This window comes from Epinephelus moara, chromosome 17 (genome assembly GCF_006386435.1).
Source record: "Epinephelus moara isolate mb chromosome 17, YSFRI_EMoa_1.0, whole genome shotgun sequence".
Classification (NCBI taxonomy): Eukaryota; Metazoa; Chordata; class Actinopteri; order Perciformes; family Serranidae; genus Epinephelus; species Epinephelus moara.
The window spans coordinates 19,571,871-19,590,521 of NC_065522.1; positions in this window are offsets into that span (position 1 = coordinate 19,571,871).

Consider the following 18,651-nt stretch of genomic DNA (forward strand, 5'->3'; position numbering starts at 1 on the left):
TGCAACTGTAACATCACAAATTGCACAAATCTGAAAATTGGAAAACATAAATATACAGTATATGAATATATGCCTAGTTGGTAAACAGTGAGTGGTTTGTGCAGCGGCACACTAAACATTAAAAGAAAAGATAGGCCAGTATATTCAATTATGTTGCTTATTTATTCCATCAAACACTTTGAGTCTTTCTTTCCAGCTTTCTCTAAGATGGGAGCAACATTAACTGACATTAACTCTACCTGAATGCTTAAAGTATTCCTAAAACAAGTGGCTAATGAAGTCGCAGTAACATTGACGTTACCTAGTAGTAGCCTAACCGCTAATCATTAGCGGCTAATGAGCTGACGTTAGCTTGCAAGTGCTTAAGTAACTGTAACTTATGTTGTGTTTCTACCATTTTAAATGAAGTGTTCATCACATCATCACCTTGGTCTCGCTCACGTTTCTCTTTCTCTTCTTTTCTTTGTTTTTGTAACGTTACTGCGCCCCAGAGGGCTTTTGCCTCTTCATGACGATGGCACCCGACTGTCAGTTTGTCACTCAGGAGCATCACATTACAGAAGACGGCAGGTTGCTTGGGGAGGGGGGCACGGTTAGGGACCGTGGCGAAATTGATGCTGCCTGCCAGAGAGGCAGAAGGATGCCAAGCAGGCAGAAATTTAAATTAGAAATATTATTTCATTATTATTTAAAGACGTATCGCTATATGTACTGTTGTTGTTTTGTAGTGTATTCTTGTCTAATTTTTCGAATAGAATGGGGAAACAAAAAACAAAAAAAACCCCACCTCACTCCCTGGCGCCCTCTGGCATGCTGGCGCCTATAGCATTTGCCTAACCTGCCCTATGGGCGGCACGGCCCTGGATCTGTATAATGGATTATAAAGAAATTCGTCAGGTTTTTGTTTTGTAGACAATTGATCTGGATTTATAGCGTAATGGGATGACAGCACAATGCAAGTAATCCATCCAAGAGTAATGTGTGTGCAAAGCTGTATGAAAGCTCTGTTATACATAATTTTAGTGTAACTTTATCATTTCTTTTCGCTGTGAAAACATTGCACTACTGTCAAGTGCTTGGTCTTGTCGGAAAGCTACAGTTTTGCTGTTTCTCGGCTGGCTTCTCGCTATGACGCACGGTCGTGGAGAAAAACTATAGAGAAGAACAGGTGTGAATTTGGACGCACTATGCGTCGTTCAGGCCCATAGGGGGGCGTTTCAACCAAGTACTGTATGGTTTTGACACTTTTCTAGCTTGTTAAAAAAGGACATACAGTAAGTAAAAGAAAAAAATCTGCTTCAGCACCCCCAAAAATGGGCTAGAAATGCCTATGGATGACTTTATGATACTTTATGATTTTATAATCATGATTTTTCTAGTTATTTTATTAACTTATTATTGTATAAAACTGATTTGTTTGACTTTATGATCTATGGATACATTGCTGCTTGTTTTGTTTTTTTACTGTGTCCTTGAGTGCTTTGAAAGTATGGCCTATAAATAAAATGCATTATTATTATTTCTAAATGAGGCATTTGACTGACCGAAACCAACCAGCACGCATCCTTAAATTCACACCCTCCCACCTCTAAGATGTCCTGACTGGCCACTTCAAATCTGTGATGCAGGAAATTAGCAGAGCTCATCTTTTCAGTGTAAATGCATTGTTGTATTTGTAAATTATTTGTATTTTATTTAAATACATTTTCCTGTTCCAATGTTTTGTATTTTATTTTGATATATCTGTGGAGCAAGTATTTGTAATTCGTAACAAGATACTTGTATTTGTGGTTTATTTTTTCTTGTGGGTTGGAGAAATGTGTCGCAAATGGTATTACAACTCTCTCTGTCCATTTCCCCCTCCTTCTCCTCCCTTAGATGTGTTGTCATAACTGTGAGCAGTGACGTTACCATGACCTTCAACTGCAGCCAGATGAGAGGACGCTACGTCAACATTTTTTACCCTGGAGAAAGAACGCTTCAGCTTTGTGAGCTCAAAGTGTTCGCTACTACCCACGTCACAGGAGGTAAACACTGAGCGATGGCATCTGTTGATTAAATCATGTGATTAAATTTGTGGGTTATGTATGAAGAAAATAAAGTAGCATTGATAGTTTTTTTAGTGATTAGTTTCCAGGTTATGAATGCTAATCATTTCTTTAGAGTTAAAATTGATCTATTTATCTATAGTTTTGTCATTCAATTTTTTTTTAGAAACTTTCATCAAAAACGTACAGACAAGCCCACACTAATTGATCAATAATTGCAGTAATATATGTGAAAAATTAATACATTTGAAACTATGATGACAACATACCAAACTACAGACAACAAAAAACATTCCTAAATCTCTTGAATTCCAGAAAGACCATCCTTTTCTTCCAAATTCAAGTCTTTATCAAATCTAATTCACAAATTATTGTCAGTGTATGATTTGAGTTCATCTGAAATAATTTTACTTTTTTTTATTTAATGCAGAGCACACAAGAAGTATGCAGTCCTTTCTAAGAAAAAAAAAAAGGGGGTGCATCAGCTAGCTAGCAATTTATCCACATTAGCGAGCACACCGACACTGGCTAGCTAAATCCAAGGTTTCACAAAATATTTTACACGTCAGCGCTTCCTCTGACATTAGCATTTCTTTTCAGCACCACGTGGCACTGATATTATGACATGGGGCACTGAATTTGATGGATTTACTGTTGGAGAAAAAAAGTCTGCACACTAGACTAAGCTCCCATAAATATTTAATTGAATTACCACCAAGGTAACGTTCCAAGCTTCACGCTCCTCATCAGACCTGAAGCTTGAAATGTCACCTTGGTGGGAATCCAGTTAAATATTGGGAGCTTAGCCAAGTGTGCACTCTGTTTTTCTGTCATTTGCATGATCTCTTGTTTAGCATCTAGTGTTCATCGTCTGGGCGTGCGTGCTTTTGTAAACTCTTTTTTACTGTTTATCAGACCACAAATGTAACAAGAACAATGTAGCTAGCACAGCCCACAGACCCTCCGCCTCACTCCCCGCCACTAGGATAGGCTAGTACTTTCAAGATAGTAGAGTGGATAGCAGCTGGGACCTTAGTCGCTAGTGATGGCCAAATGAAGCCTCATGAACCACTTTCTTTATTTTCTGACCCCACCAGATGGCGCTCTTGGTTTAAAGATAAAGGCTGAAGGACTTGCAATGAAGTGTGTTTTCAAACCTTTGTTGAACACACAGCACCATCTGGTTGCTTCAGAAAATAAAGACAGTGGTTCATGAGGCCTCATTTGGCCATCACTGTTAGTCGCTGTACCAACTTGGATTCACCCAGTGCAAACCCTAGCGTGGGCTTCACAGTGAACACGCAGCAGCAATCCGGGAACGTAATGAATTCAGCAGCAGCAGATTCCATTTCTTAGCTAACGTTAGCTACTGTTGCACACTGTTAGCACTGTAGCGAAGCTGTAGAGGGGCAAAGCAGTCGGGAACTTCGGCATGAGTCCTTTACAGAGAAATCAGTCCACAGGCTACTTAAGTTGTGAAAAGTCTCAGTTTTTAAGTAACGTCACAACCTGCTCATCGATTGACAATTAAAAATGATCAATACTGCTTTAAAGTTTCATCCAGAACATTTAACTGCTTCAGTTTATTGTTTTTTTTAATAACTGCCTTTTTGACACTCCTGCCAGATAATGTGGCACTGAGAGGAGTAGCGACGCAGTCTGCAGAACCAACTTCTGCAGCAACTACTCCAGATAAGGCAATTGACGAACACCCTGGACCGAGTTATCCACAAGAAACCTGCGCCTCTGTATCACTGCAAGACAATCCCTGGTGGCAACTGGACCTGAAGAGTATCTACCGAATAACCGTGGTGTCTATCATCAGCAATGGACGCTCAGAGGAGCTGGACGGTGCTGAGGTCCGTATTGGCCTCCGGAGTGACACCAGCAACCAGAGGTGATATTAACAGGAACAAAAGAGTACTAACTTGCTTTAGTAGCTCTTATACTCACCAGCCACTTTGATTCTCTTTTTCGTCCTGATACTCCCTCCTTCTGTCAGGTGTGCCATCATCTCCATTGCTGAGGGACTGTTCAAATACAGCTACAATTGTGGAGTGATGGAAGGTCGCTTTGTCCATGTTGTTCTTCCTGGACTTCAGAAGAGTTTGACTATTTGTGAAGTGCTGGTTTATGGTACTGTGCTTGGTAAGCTCCACACACCATGATGAATAAATATTTTCACTCTAAAATCAAAATAAATTAGATGGTGTCCCTTTTGGAGCAAAGGCTTTTGCTTTATTAATTGGGTGTGACATATTGGAAGAGCAGAAGTACTGTACACAAAATGACAACAAAAAGTCAAACCTTTTCATTTTTTTCTCCCTGACTACTTCCTGTACATGGTAACATTGTAGTAATATACTGTTAATGATAAGATACATATGTCTGTGTCGGCAATAACTGAGGCTGGAGACATGATGTCTTTTGGGTTGTCCATCTGTCCATATATATATTGTATGAACGCCTTGAGGGAATTTTTTATCACAAACGTTCAGTTGGACTCAACGATGAACTGATTAGATTTTGGTGGTAATGGGTCAAACCTCAAGGTCACTGTGACCTTGTCTGTCTCATTCTCCTGAGCACCTTGAGAGAATTTCTGTTTACAAACGTTCACTTGGACTCAATGATTCCTGGATTAGATTTTGGTCAAAGGTCAAGGTCACTGTGACCTTGCATCCACCTCATTCTCATAAAAGTGATATATCAAAAAAACATGAGGAAATTTCTTCAAATTTGGCACAAACACCGACTTGGACTCAACAATGAACTGATGAGAATTTGGTGGTCACAGATCAAGGTCACTATGACCTTGTCTGTCTCATTCTTGTGAACATGATATCTCAAGAAAACATTGAGGGAATTTCACATCACAAATGTTCACTTGGACTTAACAATTACCTGATTAGATTTTGGTGGTCAAAGGTCAAGGTCATTGTGATCTTGCATTCCATTCATTCTTGTGAATGCAGTGAGGTTACTTAGACCTCACAAAACATGTTATTTGCCATAACTCAAGAATTTATGTGCTAATTAAGACAAAATTTCACACACAGGTCTAATATGATATAATGATGAAGTGATGACATTTTATGTTGAAAAGGTCAAAGGTCAGCTTCACTGTGACATCATAATGTTCTGCAAAAACACTTTCCTGGCCTCATTTTCCTTACTCGGTGTCATATTTCAGGAACCAAAGGGGAGACATTTGGTCAGATACTGAATTGGTGACTCTAATCTTAGGTGTCCATCTTGAAACTGTGCTGAAACTGTAATTCTAGTTTTCTGTGTTTACATCTTTAAAATAGTACAATGATGTGTGTAACCATTAGTAAGCACACACTGTGTGTAATGTACAGGGGTACACCAGAACCCAACAACATCACTGTTGAGTGTGGTAACCGACCACCAAGCAGGGGTGAAATGTGCTTGAAGCTTTTAACCTGAGAAAGAGGATTTACATTTAGTCTGCCTTACAAAACAACACCAAACAACTACAACTAATTTTCATAAGTATTTGTTTTCAGCTTTCACTACAATGTGAAGCTGTGCAAAATAACAATTATGTAAAACCTAAATCAACTTCTCTTCAGTTTGTTTATTGTTTAGAATTTCCTATCACCACAAAACTTGCTAAAGGCAGGGAAAAAGCAAGTGTTCTCTCAGACCTCTAGAGCCCATTCCCTTAAGTGCCAACTTAAAACCAATGTTAATAATCTTTTAAAACCTTTCTCATTACTAGAAAATGTGGCTTTGAGAGGAGTGGCTTTTCAATCTTCCTCAAGATGGAAAACTGGAAGTGAAGCAAGCAGGGTCATTGACGGCCGTCAGTTTTCCACTTGCAGCAGAACTGAAGACAAACCTGGTCAGTGGGTGACAGTGGATCTACTGGTTCCCTACACAGTGACTTTTATCCAGCTTGCCTACGGAGAGGACTGCTGCTATAGTGATAATGTCCGAGTGGATGACACAAGGTAAATATATAGTTGGACAAGGTTGGATGAATGCATCTGCTACTATGTTTGAAGTGGATACTGTCCCCCCCAAGAAAAACTGCAGCATCAGCTGTTGCAGCAAATGCCAAAAAAGGATGTTTACCTTAAATTCACGAAGCCCTTTAGTGGCAGTAAGATTTATGATTCTTCATTAGGAGCAAGATAGGGAAATAGAGTGATGTTCCCAGCAAACATTGAAATGTTGAATGACTGCTGATTGAACGTCCGTCCATCCATCTATCCATCCATTTTCATCCACATATCTGGGGCCATGGCTATCAGGCCAAGCAGAGCACTCCAGACGTCCCTCTCCCCAGCAACGCTTTCCACCTCCTCCTGGAGGACCCTGAGGCGTTCCCGGGCTAGATGAGATACATAATCCCTTCAACATGTCCTGGGTCTGCCCCGGGATCCCCTACTAGTGGAACGTGCCCGAAACACCTCCAACGGGAGGTGCCCAGGAGGCATCCCGATCAGATGCCCATTCCACCTTAACTGACCCCTTTCGATGCGAAGGAGCAGCGGCTCTACTCCAAGCTCCTTACCCTATGTCAAAGGCTGAGCCCAGCCACCCCACGGAGAAAAAGCATTTCGGCTGCTTGTATCAGCCATCCTGACCATAGGTGAGGGTTGGGAAGTAGATGGATCAGTAAATCTAAAGCTTCGCCCTCTGGCTCAGTGCTTTCTTCACCACGACAGTCTGGTGCAGCACCCGCATCACTGTAGAAGCCACTGTTTGGATGTCGTTTGAACATCCAAAATAAAAGTTGTGCTGACGCCTGCAACTTTAACTGGCCGTCATCTGAACGTTGTTCCTGGGGTGTCCTAGCAAAGTCGAAATAAAATGTTCACACAAATGGATAATGAATGTTGACTCATACATGACTCAACCTCGCCTCCTGGGTAAGAATCTTGTTCTTGACCCATTCATCTACCACTACTTCCTGTTTCTTTATGGAATTTTTTGCCCTTCGCACTATGTCACCCAACTTTCAGGTAGAGAGTCTTGAAGGCTATTTCCCATATGTCAATTTCAGTTTCAATCAATTGTATTTATAAAGCCCAATATCAAATAACAATTTGCCTCAGAGGCTTTACAGCATACGACATCCCTCTGTCCTGTCCATGTGTGATCAACGACAGCTTGGATAAAGACTTTTGGCTCTTATGAACAAAGCAGGCAAAAAATGTTGAGGCAAGAATATTATTTACATGTAGACATACATAAATGGCATAAACATGCTTTTATATTTATAAAATGGGCGTCCTGCAGTTTTGGGACGTAAAGTGGACATCACAGTATGGCTATCTGACTATAACCATTTCACAACCAAACAAATAAACTGTCAATAAAGTGTCCTTGTATTATAAAAAGACTTTCTTTTTTTAAAGCAATAATATGATCACTATTTTCTAGATTGTAAGAGAAGTTCTGACTGGATCATTATTGGACATGGAAACAAAGTCCCCATCTGGCCATTAACCTCATAACCATATTGCACTTCCTCGCATCTGACTGTGACCATTTTTGGCCATGTCACCATCTGACCAAGGTTTGCTGGGAGATAGGGCTGCAACTAATGTTTATTTTCATTGTTGACTAATCTGTCGATTATTTCTTCAATTAGTCGACTAATCATTTTTATTGAAAAATGTGTTAAAATGTTGAAAAATGTCAGTCTGTCTCTCCCAAACCCCAAAATTATGACATCTAATGTCTCGTTTCGTACGCATGCCAAAGGGTTTTAGTTCACCGTCATGGGAGTGTGTAAAGCTGCCAATATTTGAATGTAAGAAGCTGCAATAGGAGTATTTTGGGGTACTTTTATAGTACTTTTCTATGAAAAATGACTCAAACCGATTAGTCAACAACTAAAATAGTCACAGATTATTTTTATAGTAATCGATTAGTCGACTAATCGTTGCAGCCCTACGGGAAGAGCAACAAAGTCCGCAGAAGGAGAAGGTCGGGGTGGATGGACAGCTCAACAAAACATGGGACTTTGAAAGTGGAGAATTCAAAAGACTAGAGCAGATATTTTGGCCCTTGCTCACTGTATCATTATGTATGTATGTTATGTAAGAATTTTATTAAAGTAATTTTTTGGTCTCTGATAGCACAGATAATAACGTAAATATTTTTAAGTCTGGATGAAAGGATAAATCAAGTTTAAAGGTAATTCAAGCAGTGTCATGTGCACCTTCTCTGTTTCTTTATCTCTGTTTCAGCTGTGACATCATCCCCAGTAGTTCACAATCTCTGGTGACCCTGGATTGCAGAGGGATTGTGGGTCGCTATGTGACTGTCATGCATCCTGACGTACCACCGCAGCTGTGTGAGGTGGAGGTCTATAGCACTCAGGAAAATTTTGAAAACAGATTCCCTCAGCGGCCCCCGCCCGATGGTAGGCAGATTATACAGTTTTACAAAATCTTTGTGATTCAAAATCCAACCAGAAATGAAAGGGTCATCACATTTGCAGATGACACTGTCATTTACATTATTATCTTGTTAAGATAATATTCCTTGTTTATACAACTCACAATCAAGGCTAATGTGCTGATTCCATGTTGATGGTGTATTCTCTGTTCATAAATGCAAACTGACATTTCAAATGAAAGATTTCACTTTTATTACCTCTATGAATACCACAGTAATGCTGGATCACTGCACTCAGTGGGCCTCATTCAAGAATATCTTTAAGTTTTTTATTAAATTTGTTCTTAAGAAACGTCCTAAGCAAAGTTTTCCTAATTAGCACAGTTTAATGCCCTATAAGCTGCTTTGTTATTTTTGGTCCCTCTTGCCCGACACACCAGTGGTATTTTCTGCCTTGATCTATCACTAAATATTAGATGACAACAATTCTAAAAAGAAGACAAAATGAACTTAATCAATCTATTAGATGACATGGTTCTGCTTATCATGTTTGATATCAACTGAAGAGTTAGTTAGGTGTTTATTATTAAGGGCAATGATGCTTTTTGTAAAATAATCCAAATAAAAATATTATTGTAATATATATCCTATAATATTATGCAACTGTAGAATTGAGCAAAATTCAATAACCAATTATTTTTCACAAACATGCACAAAATGTGTGTAAGAGTGCTCATGAGTGTGTGTGGATTCTGTTCTTACCTGAGAATAAATCCCAGATAATAAATTATTGGTGAGGACAGGGAGTGATAAATATACAATGTGAATTGAAAATAGAGGTACGTGACTACAGAAAAGTGTTGGATGAACGTCCAGGCAGCAGGCATTGTCAGAAAATTGAACACCATGTTGGATGTTATCCATACATCCAAGTGATTTTCCCACACTTGACTGATTTGCTCAGCGTGGACATCATCACTGTTACAAATAACTTCCTCCTTCAGATCTCCCAATGTTACTAACGTTACATGGCGAGCCGGTGACAAAGTATAAGAGTCTAATGGACTATAACCATTTTGTGGTCGCGTCCACAACTAAAATGACATCTTTTATCCATCTTGCTTCTGGCTGGGCGAGTAATGTGCTTGAGTATAACTGTTTTTTATATTTTAACTTTGTACTTTTATATTTTAACTTTGTACATGGATGCACCTCCCCAGAAATGTAACTACACCTTAAAGTTATCTTTGTCAAATGTTGCTGTTGTTCCTGACTTCATATGAGTAGAGAGAAGTCCACTAGCTGCTAGGGTAATTTATACAATGTAAAATGCCATATGCTTGTGCTAAAAACATTAGCATGTTGTATTTGTGGGGAAATATGTCCAGATAAAGACAAGTGCTTTGTCTGTGAATGCTGTGAGTTATAGTGAAGCTGATTTGTGTACTTGTGTTTGAAATTGTCTCTATTAAGCCATGTTTAATGTGTGTTTTGGGTGTATTTTGAATCAACTAAATTTCACAGCACTTCACAGAAACCTCCGCTGCCGACTAGTGTTTTGGAGGTGTAACTGCAGAGAGACATACCACCGCACAAGTATAAATGCTCACAACAGCGTAGGCCATGTGCATAGGCTACGGCGTAGGGTCTGCCAAGTATAAATCCCCCTTAACTCGGTGCTTGAACGTTAGCATTTGACTTTAGTGGACTTTGCTACTCCAGACTGAAGACAGAGGTTTTTGATCCACGTCCGCTGCTGTTTTTCATTGAGTTTTATTTTTTCCCCTTTATGTTCTAATATTTTTGGGACTTAAAGTGGCCCTTGCTTAGGCATTTGGGCAGTGGTGGTAGTCTTTGCTCAGCTGCCCTCCATCTGGACAGAGCACCAATATATGAGGTCATATGCAAAGAAGCTTTGTAGACTTCTCTCAGGCAAGTAATAGTCCTCCATAGCAACATCATATCTTAACAAATAAAGTAATTGTTGAGTTTCCCTTTTTCTACCAACAGATCACTGCTCCTCCTGCAGCCGTGACTACATTCTCATTCACAATGAACCTAAAACTTGGTTTGAAGCCCAGACCTACTGCAGAGAGAGGTACACTGACCTGGCTACCGTCAGCAACGTTCAGGACATGAACAGGGTCGTAGACAAAATGGAGAATACCTTTACCGACTTTTGGATCGGGTTGTATGAAGATGTTGTAACCTGGAGGTGGTCTATGTCAGATGAGGGTCACTATGGAGACGGTGAAGCTGAATTCAGGAACTGGGGTGATGGTGAACCCACCAATGAGAGTGGCATTCAGCATTGTGCCGGCATACAACATATGGGTCAATGGAAAGACCTGGACTGTGACTTACTCCACTACTTCTTATGCTTTGATGGTAATATTATGGAAAATATTGTTCACTTGTTGAAAAGATATCTGTAGTTGATGAGTCGGTCTCTTGTCTCCAAGGAAAAACTAAACTGTTTTGTACTAACTATAAATTTTGGATGACTTAAAGGGATCGTTCACCCCAAAATCAAAAATACAAAATTGTTCTCTTACATGCAGTGCTATTTATCAATCTCGATTGTTTTGGTGTGAATTACCAAGTGTGGAGATATTGGCCATAGAGATGTCTGCCTTCTCTCCAATATAATGGAACTCGACGGCGCTCGGCTTGTGGTGCTCATAGTGCCAAAGAAATACTTTAAGAAAATTCAACAGCAATGTCTCTTTCCAGAATTCATGACCTGGTCACTCAAGATGATCCACAGACTTTGTTGTGAGCAGTTTCATGTAGGAAATATTTCCCTCCTACCGAACTACACCCGGCAACCATATTACTGCGCAGAAGGAAGCGTGCATCTACTCATCGATGAGAGGCTTGTGACGGTGTGAGATGTTAACATTAATGGCATCCTCCTCGGCTGAGCTGTAATGTTAACTCGCTCAGTGGTGACATGAAACTGCTCACAATAAGGTTTGTGGATTATTTTGAGTAAACGAGCCATGATTTCTGGAGAAAGACATTGCTATTAAGTTGTTTTTCTGGCACTTTGAGCACCACAAGCTGAGTGCCATCTAATTCCATTATATTGGAGAAAAGGTAGACATCTCTATGGCTGATATCTCCAGCACTCGGCAACTCACACCAAAACAATCGAGACTGATAAAAAGCACTACAGGTAAGAGGACAAATATGCATTTTTGATTTTGGGGTAAACTGTCCCTTTTAATATCATCACCTAGTTTCCAAAGCTTATCATTTTTTCCTTCCAGGAACAAGTGGCATTCTTAGTGTGTCCATGCGTCATTAATATTTCTGTGGTCTCAGGCAGAAGCGGTGCACCAGAAACAAAGATTCTTGTGGAAACAGCAATGAAGTGGACTGATGCTCAGCACTACTGCAGGGAGCACCACACAGACTTGCTCAGCGTGAGGAACCAGGCTGAGAACCTGGAAATCCAGAGCATGGTACCGGCAGGAAAGCTGGCCTGGATTGGCCTGTTTATTGACTCCTGGAAGTGGTCAGATGGGAGCTACTCCACATTCAGATACTGGTCAAGTGGGCCACACAACAGCTTAGGAGAGGGTCCGAACTGTGCTCATGTCTACCACAGGAAATGGAGTGTAAGGTCCTGCGACACCGAATCTACGTTTCTCTGCTACTGTAAGTGTCATACTTGTTTATGTAAGCTTTGTATCAGTGCACAAGAAATTAAATGATTAATCAACAACAAAAAAATATTTTTAAAGCAAAAATATCCAGTGGCAGGTGTAACTTCCTCCTTTGTGAGCAATGAAATGGGTGTTCCCCAGGGATCCATCTTAGGACCCCTCCTGTTCAGCCTTTACATTAATGACTTACCATCAGCCTGCATGTGGTGTGAAGTTCAGATGTATGTAGACGATACCGTAATTTATGTTCATGCATAAAACAAACAAAACAAACAAGCTGCTGCTAAACTCACTACAACAATGACAAGTGTTAAAAAAGGCCTAATGATTCTCACCTGTCTCTAAATGTTAAGAAGACTGTTTGCATGTTTTTTGCTAAGACACACCCTACATCAGACTGTAATCCTGAAGTCTATGTGTCTGGAGAGAGCATCCAATTAGTGCCTTGTGTTAAATATCTTGGCATCATTCTCGACTCCACCTTCTGGACTCCTTCAAAAAGCAAGCCAAAAAAGTTTTGCAAACAGCCAAATACAATCACATTTTGGCTGTCGCCATCTTGGATTTTTTGAAGCCAGAATTGATCATATTTGGGCAAGAGGGTGTAGTTTGGGAGAAGCAAGGAGTGGATCTGAATCATGGACTGTAGTGACAGCCAGTCAAATACACAAAGGCCGTAGCCTTAATTATGCGTGACTGTAAACGTTAATAAAATTTACATAATAAACAATAAACTTCATTTATATATTGTGTAGCACCTTTCAAAACACACTTATAAAGTGCTGTATGATAAAGCTAAACACATTCTTAACACAAAACAAATTTATTTTCATTGAAATAAACCTGAATCAAAGGCTGCCTGAAAAATCTGAAATTAATCTTAAAAGTCCCTCTGTGCTTTTAAACATTGGTCGACAGTGATGCTTCTACTACTGCAGTCAATGGACTGAAACATGTTAAACAGCTCTTCAGTCAAGCAATCACACCAGCAACTATTTTTCAGACTATAAGAAGAGATCTGTGGTGAAGATCAGCATTAACTCTGACATGAGTGACCCAGTCATCCGACAACAAATCTTAAACCAGGTGAGAAAGAGCACAGATTGTTTCACATGTGCATTCATAAAAGTCTACTTCCTTAGTGATGAATAGTTTATAAGAGCTGTAGCTAATCATATCTAAGTTGCTAATTATTAAAGTATCATAAATGTAAAGATTTATATTTTGTGTATATTTCCTAGCTGGAGGCAGATATGAAAAGAAAGGGCATCACTGATTTCAAGATCCGCTGGTTGACGTCCAGAAGAGTTTCACACAAAGAGGCACCACAGTAAGACTTTAATGTCAATTTTTCCAGTTTTTTTTTAATTTAGGTCACTTCTGTTATTGCTGTTGCATTCCTAGTGTATTAATCCTGCTCCAAGAGACATTTGTCCAATTTTAAAGTCAAACTAAAATTTTCTTTTTGTGGAAGGAAATTTTAAATTAAAGTGAATTAAGTTTTTTTTTTTCAACGAATTAATGGAGATTTGGTCTACGCAACAGCTAACGACATTTAAAATTTAAGTCTCTTGTGTTCGGCAAGTACAGTTTGAACTAATAACGTACACAAGTCAAAACAAAGGCGATGAATACTGATATCTGAGGAAAATACCGTTTTAATTTCAGTTAGACTGTATTTTTCTCACAAGTGCTGTATGTAGACCAACAAAAAGGTAGTTGATTGTTAAGTCTAAATCCTGGGACATCAAATACCAGCGCTCTTTGGGTCTCAACATTCAACTGTCTTTCTCCAAAGTTACGCTGCACTTTTAATAAAAAAAAAATAAAAATAAAATAAATATATATATATATATATATATATATATATTTTGTTGTTAATGCACTTAATGTACTTGTTTTAAATACTTGTTTTAAATCATTTTTTCCGGCGGGTTTTCCACCCTTTTTGTCTTGTCGTCTTTCTGTAAAGCGCTTTGTAATAGTTCTGTTTTTAAAAATTGCTGTGTAAATAGAGTTTGTCTGTTTACTGACTTGTAAAACACCAGTATAAAGCCTGTACACTGACCTGTTTGTGGAATACAGCTGACTTGAAAAAAACCCCAGTAACTTGTAAAACTTGTACAAGTTAATATAACTGACTTGTACAAGTTTTGGCATTGTAGATAAATATGTAAAGGTCAACACGTCTACTATCAGGGCAGTACAGAAGTACAAAACAAATGTTGGCTTATATTAGAGTTGGGCCTAGTTCTCCAACCTTTCTGTTGACACATAAATGTGCAACCATCTGTTAGTCTTTCATTCAGTACCATCAACAATATAGGCAGTCTTGTCTGCATTCTCTGCTGTGTTGTTCTGCATGTTTACCTATAGAGGGAGTGAGACTACAGAGTGAGTGTGCTGCCTTCTCTCCAACAGGTACATGCCGCCTGAGGGAGGTGAAACATGAATCCTGCTGCAGTGGTGCACCCATTTTAAATGTTATCACTTAGTCAAATAGGCATTAGTACTGGTTATCAGCATCATAGATATAGGTTAGAAGGCTCCTGCTACACTGACTAATATATTCAGAATGCTGTGATCATCTTATTAAACAGCTGTTGGCAAAACGTTTTTCTGTTTCAACAATGCTGTGGTTAACGTGTGGTTATGTTTAGGCACAAACCAACTTGGTTATGGTTTAAAAAAAAAAAAATCATATTTTGGCTTAAAAAATCCGCGTTTACTGGCACAAAAGCTGCTTGAAATTCAGCAATAGGTCACTAAAAACAGTCACATTTTGGGGCCAGAATGCTGCTGAAAAAGCAGCAACTACTCCCCTAAAAAACACCCTTATTTCGTGGCAGAAATGCTGCTAGAAATGCAGCTAGGTCGCTAAAAACAGCCATGTATGGGGGTAAGAATGCTGCTGGAAATTACATGACGACTCGTTAAAAAGAACACTGAAGTTTGGTGGCAGAAGCACAGCTGGAAACACAGTAACAGGTTGGTAAAAACAGCTATGTTGATGGGCAAGAATGCAGCTGGAAATGCAGTAATGACTCACAAACAAACACCAGTGTTCGGGGGCATAAACATAGCTGACAACGCAGTGATGGCTAACTAAAAGCAGCCACGTTTGGTGGCAAGAAAGCCAAAAAAAAATCCCTGTGGGGGGCTGAAACCAGTGATGGGTGACTTATTAAAACCTCATATAGGGCAAAAATTGATGCGTCATCAAAAAGCACCCATGTTTGGGGATACAAATCCAATGGAAACACAGCTGAAAGTGCAGCTGGAAACATCACTGATAACACCACTGAAAACACTGCAATGTGCTGCTGAAAAATAAACATTTGGAGGCACAAAGGCTGCTGGAAATGCAGCAGTGACTTGCAAAATAAGCACCTATGTTTTGGGGCAGAAATGCCACTGGAAACACAGCAATGGGTTGCTAAAAACAGCCACATTTAAGGGCAAGAATGCAGCTGGAAAAGCAGTGACGACTCCCTAAAAAAACACCCAGATTTGGTGGCAGATAAGTTTCTAGAACCACAGCAATAGGTCACTAAAAACAGCCATGTTTGGGGGCAAGAATGCCGCTAGAAATGATGTGACAACTTTCTAAAAAAACACCAAAGTTTGGTGGCAGATGTGCCGCTGGAAACACAGCAACAGGTTGCTAAAAGCAGTCATGTTTGTGGGCAGAAACGCCGCTGGAAACACAGTGACGGGTCGCTAAAAGCAGCCACGTCTGGGGGCAAGAATGCAAACCCATGCTAAAACCAGCAATGGGTTGCTAAAAAGTGCCACATTTTAGGGCAAACATTGGTGGAAGTGCAGCGATCTATCACCAAAAGCATTGCGCATTTGGGGGTGCAAACGGCGATGGAAACATCACTGAAAGTGCAGCTGGAAACATCACTGGAAACACTTAAATGTGCTGAAAAAAAATGTTTGGGGGCAAATACACAGCTGAAAATGCCACTGTAAGTGCTGCTAGAAACACAGCTGGAATGAATGAATAAATGAATTGTTTATTTTCGTGTCTGGCTGTTTCAGCACAGGCCAACACCTTATGGGATTATTTAGACACATTTAAAGAAAAACATCATTCTAGTGTCATCACGCTGACACAAAACAAAGAAACACCTACATCTGGGAACCCAAATGCTGCTGGAAATGCTTCGATGTCTCGTAAATGAACAATCTGCGTAGTTGTTTGTTGTTCTCGAGCAGTGGTCTGCCGCTTGGCAGGCTAGGTGTCATGCCATCCACCATCCCTGACAGAAGCAGCTCATACACATGTCGCTGCATAACAAGAAACATAGCTGTTAAATAGCTGATAAAAGCATCCTGAACATACTAGCCAGTGTAGCACGAGCCTTCTAACCTAAATCTATAACACTGATAACAACTACTAATACCGATTTACTAGAGCGATAATGTTCGAGTGGGGTGCACTCTTGGACTGAATTAAACAACGTGGACTGTAGCGAGAACTGGAGGGAATAAACAGTGACAGCAGAGTAGAATGAGAAAAGACTGTAAACAAACACAGTATTTTTAACCTCTTATTTTTCATGAAGTTTATGTAGCTGAATGTAAAGTTGTATTTAATTTGCTTTGGCCACGTGCCGTTAACATTTCCTTTTCAGCCCAAAAGTCAAGACAGTTGCAATAAAATTAAAGGATGAAGCTGACCCTTATTTATTTAATTTAATTAATTTATTTATTTGTTATTGGTCAGATAATACAGAAGCAGCGTTACATGTGCATAAGGGGAATACTTTGACATTTTATAAAATAAATATATTCACTTTCTTGCCATGAGTTAGATCAGAGGATCGCTTCACTGTCATGTCTGCACAGTAAATGTGATGCTACAACCAGCAGCTGGTTAGCTTAGCTTAGCATTATGACTGGAAACAGAGGGAAACAGCTAGCCCGGCTCTCTCCAAAGATAACAAAAGCATTTGTTTTACTATTGCAAACATTTAATATTTAAGATACTTGTATGTTTGCCCATGAAAATATTTATAATACAGATTGTGAATAAAACTGAATAAACTTGAAAAGCAGAGCTCACTAGCTCAGTCAGTCATCATGTATAGTGATGGCCAAATGAACCCTCATGAACCACTTTCTGTATTTTCTGACTCCACCAGATGGCGCTCTTGGTTTAAAGATAAAGGCTGAAGGACTGGCAATGAAGTGTGCTTTCAAACCTTTGCTGAACAGACAGCGCCATCTGGTGGCTTCAGAAAATAAAGACAGTGGTTCATGAGGCCTCATTTGGCCATCACTGATCATGTGCACTCTGTGTTGTTGTGTGTTAGTTTTTGTATTTTATGTCCACGTCTCTCGTATGTTAAATCTTAATATTCACAGAGTAATGCTTGCACAGCAGAACCACTTAAAAAGTCTGACATAAAAAAGGGCCTATCTTCAGAACTTTTTTTAGTAAAGTTTGATAACAAAAATTCTGTTGCATCTATACATATATTTAATTTTATTATGTTTTTGTGCTTGGAAGTGCTTGGAAATGTAACATAATACTGACTAGTCCATACCCATTGGTAGCTTTGTCACCTTCTACCTATGCCAGTCCTCAATGCCTATGTGCAGTTTCACATAGATTGACCATGTCAGTGAGTAGAAAAACGTGGGACAGACAGAATGACTGACTAACAGAATGACACACTGACAGTTTCCGTTTTTATGTACAGCATACCATACCATGACTTAGTCATGCCAAAAATTAGGAGCCACAGCGATCGGTCACATTTTAGCCATTTTTAAGCATTTTTCTGTTGTTATAGTGCCACCCAGTTGCCAATTAAAGTTAAATTTCTCCAATCACCTTGAGGCATCCTGTTCTACATATCTACCAAGTATATTAAAAGTCGATGTGGCGGTTAGGCCTAGATAAGAAATAAGCTCTCTAGCGCCCCCATTTTGTTTGATGGGGTCAATAATGGAGGGGTCCCCTCAGATTATGTGTGGTCATATGTCTACAAAGTTGCGTGGTGATGGGTGAAACCCTTGAGATGTTATACACCGTTATGTAATGAGCCACGCCCTCCGCAATATTCATTGCCTTATAGAAGCTCAGTTTTAGTAAGTTTTCCAACTTTTGCCAAGAGGGAACTTTAGATATTGGTCCCTAGATTATGTTCACCGAGTTTCTTGCAGATTGGTCAAACTTCCTAGGAAGAGATTGATTTGAAGTGTTTTTCAAAAAATTCAAAGTGGCAGAAAATCTATATATAACCGGAAGTTATGTAGCCTGGTTCCAGACCATAGACCCCGCCCACTCAACTGAGTAGGCGGGGTCTATGGTCTGGCATACTTCAATGAATTTGCGATTTATCTCGTCCAAACGATGGACGGACCAATGAACGCTGGGGGTCTAGCGATTAGCCAATCAACGCCACGCTGATGTCAAGCTGTACGCTGGTGGGTAACTGGTGAGGACAGCAACAATGGCGACCGCTACAGATCCTACAGACCACATTAACGATGCTATCGAGGTATTTCGCCACTACTCGCGTTAATGGAGGACCAAATTA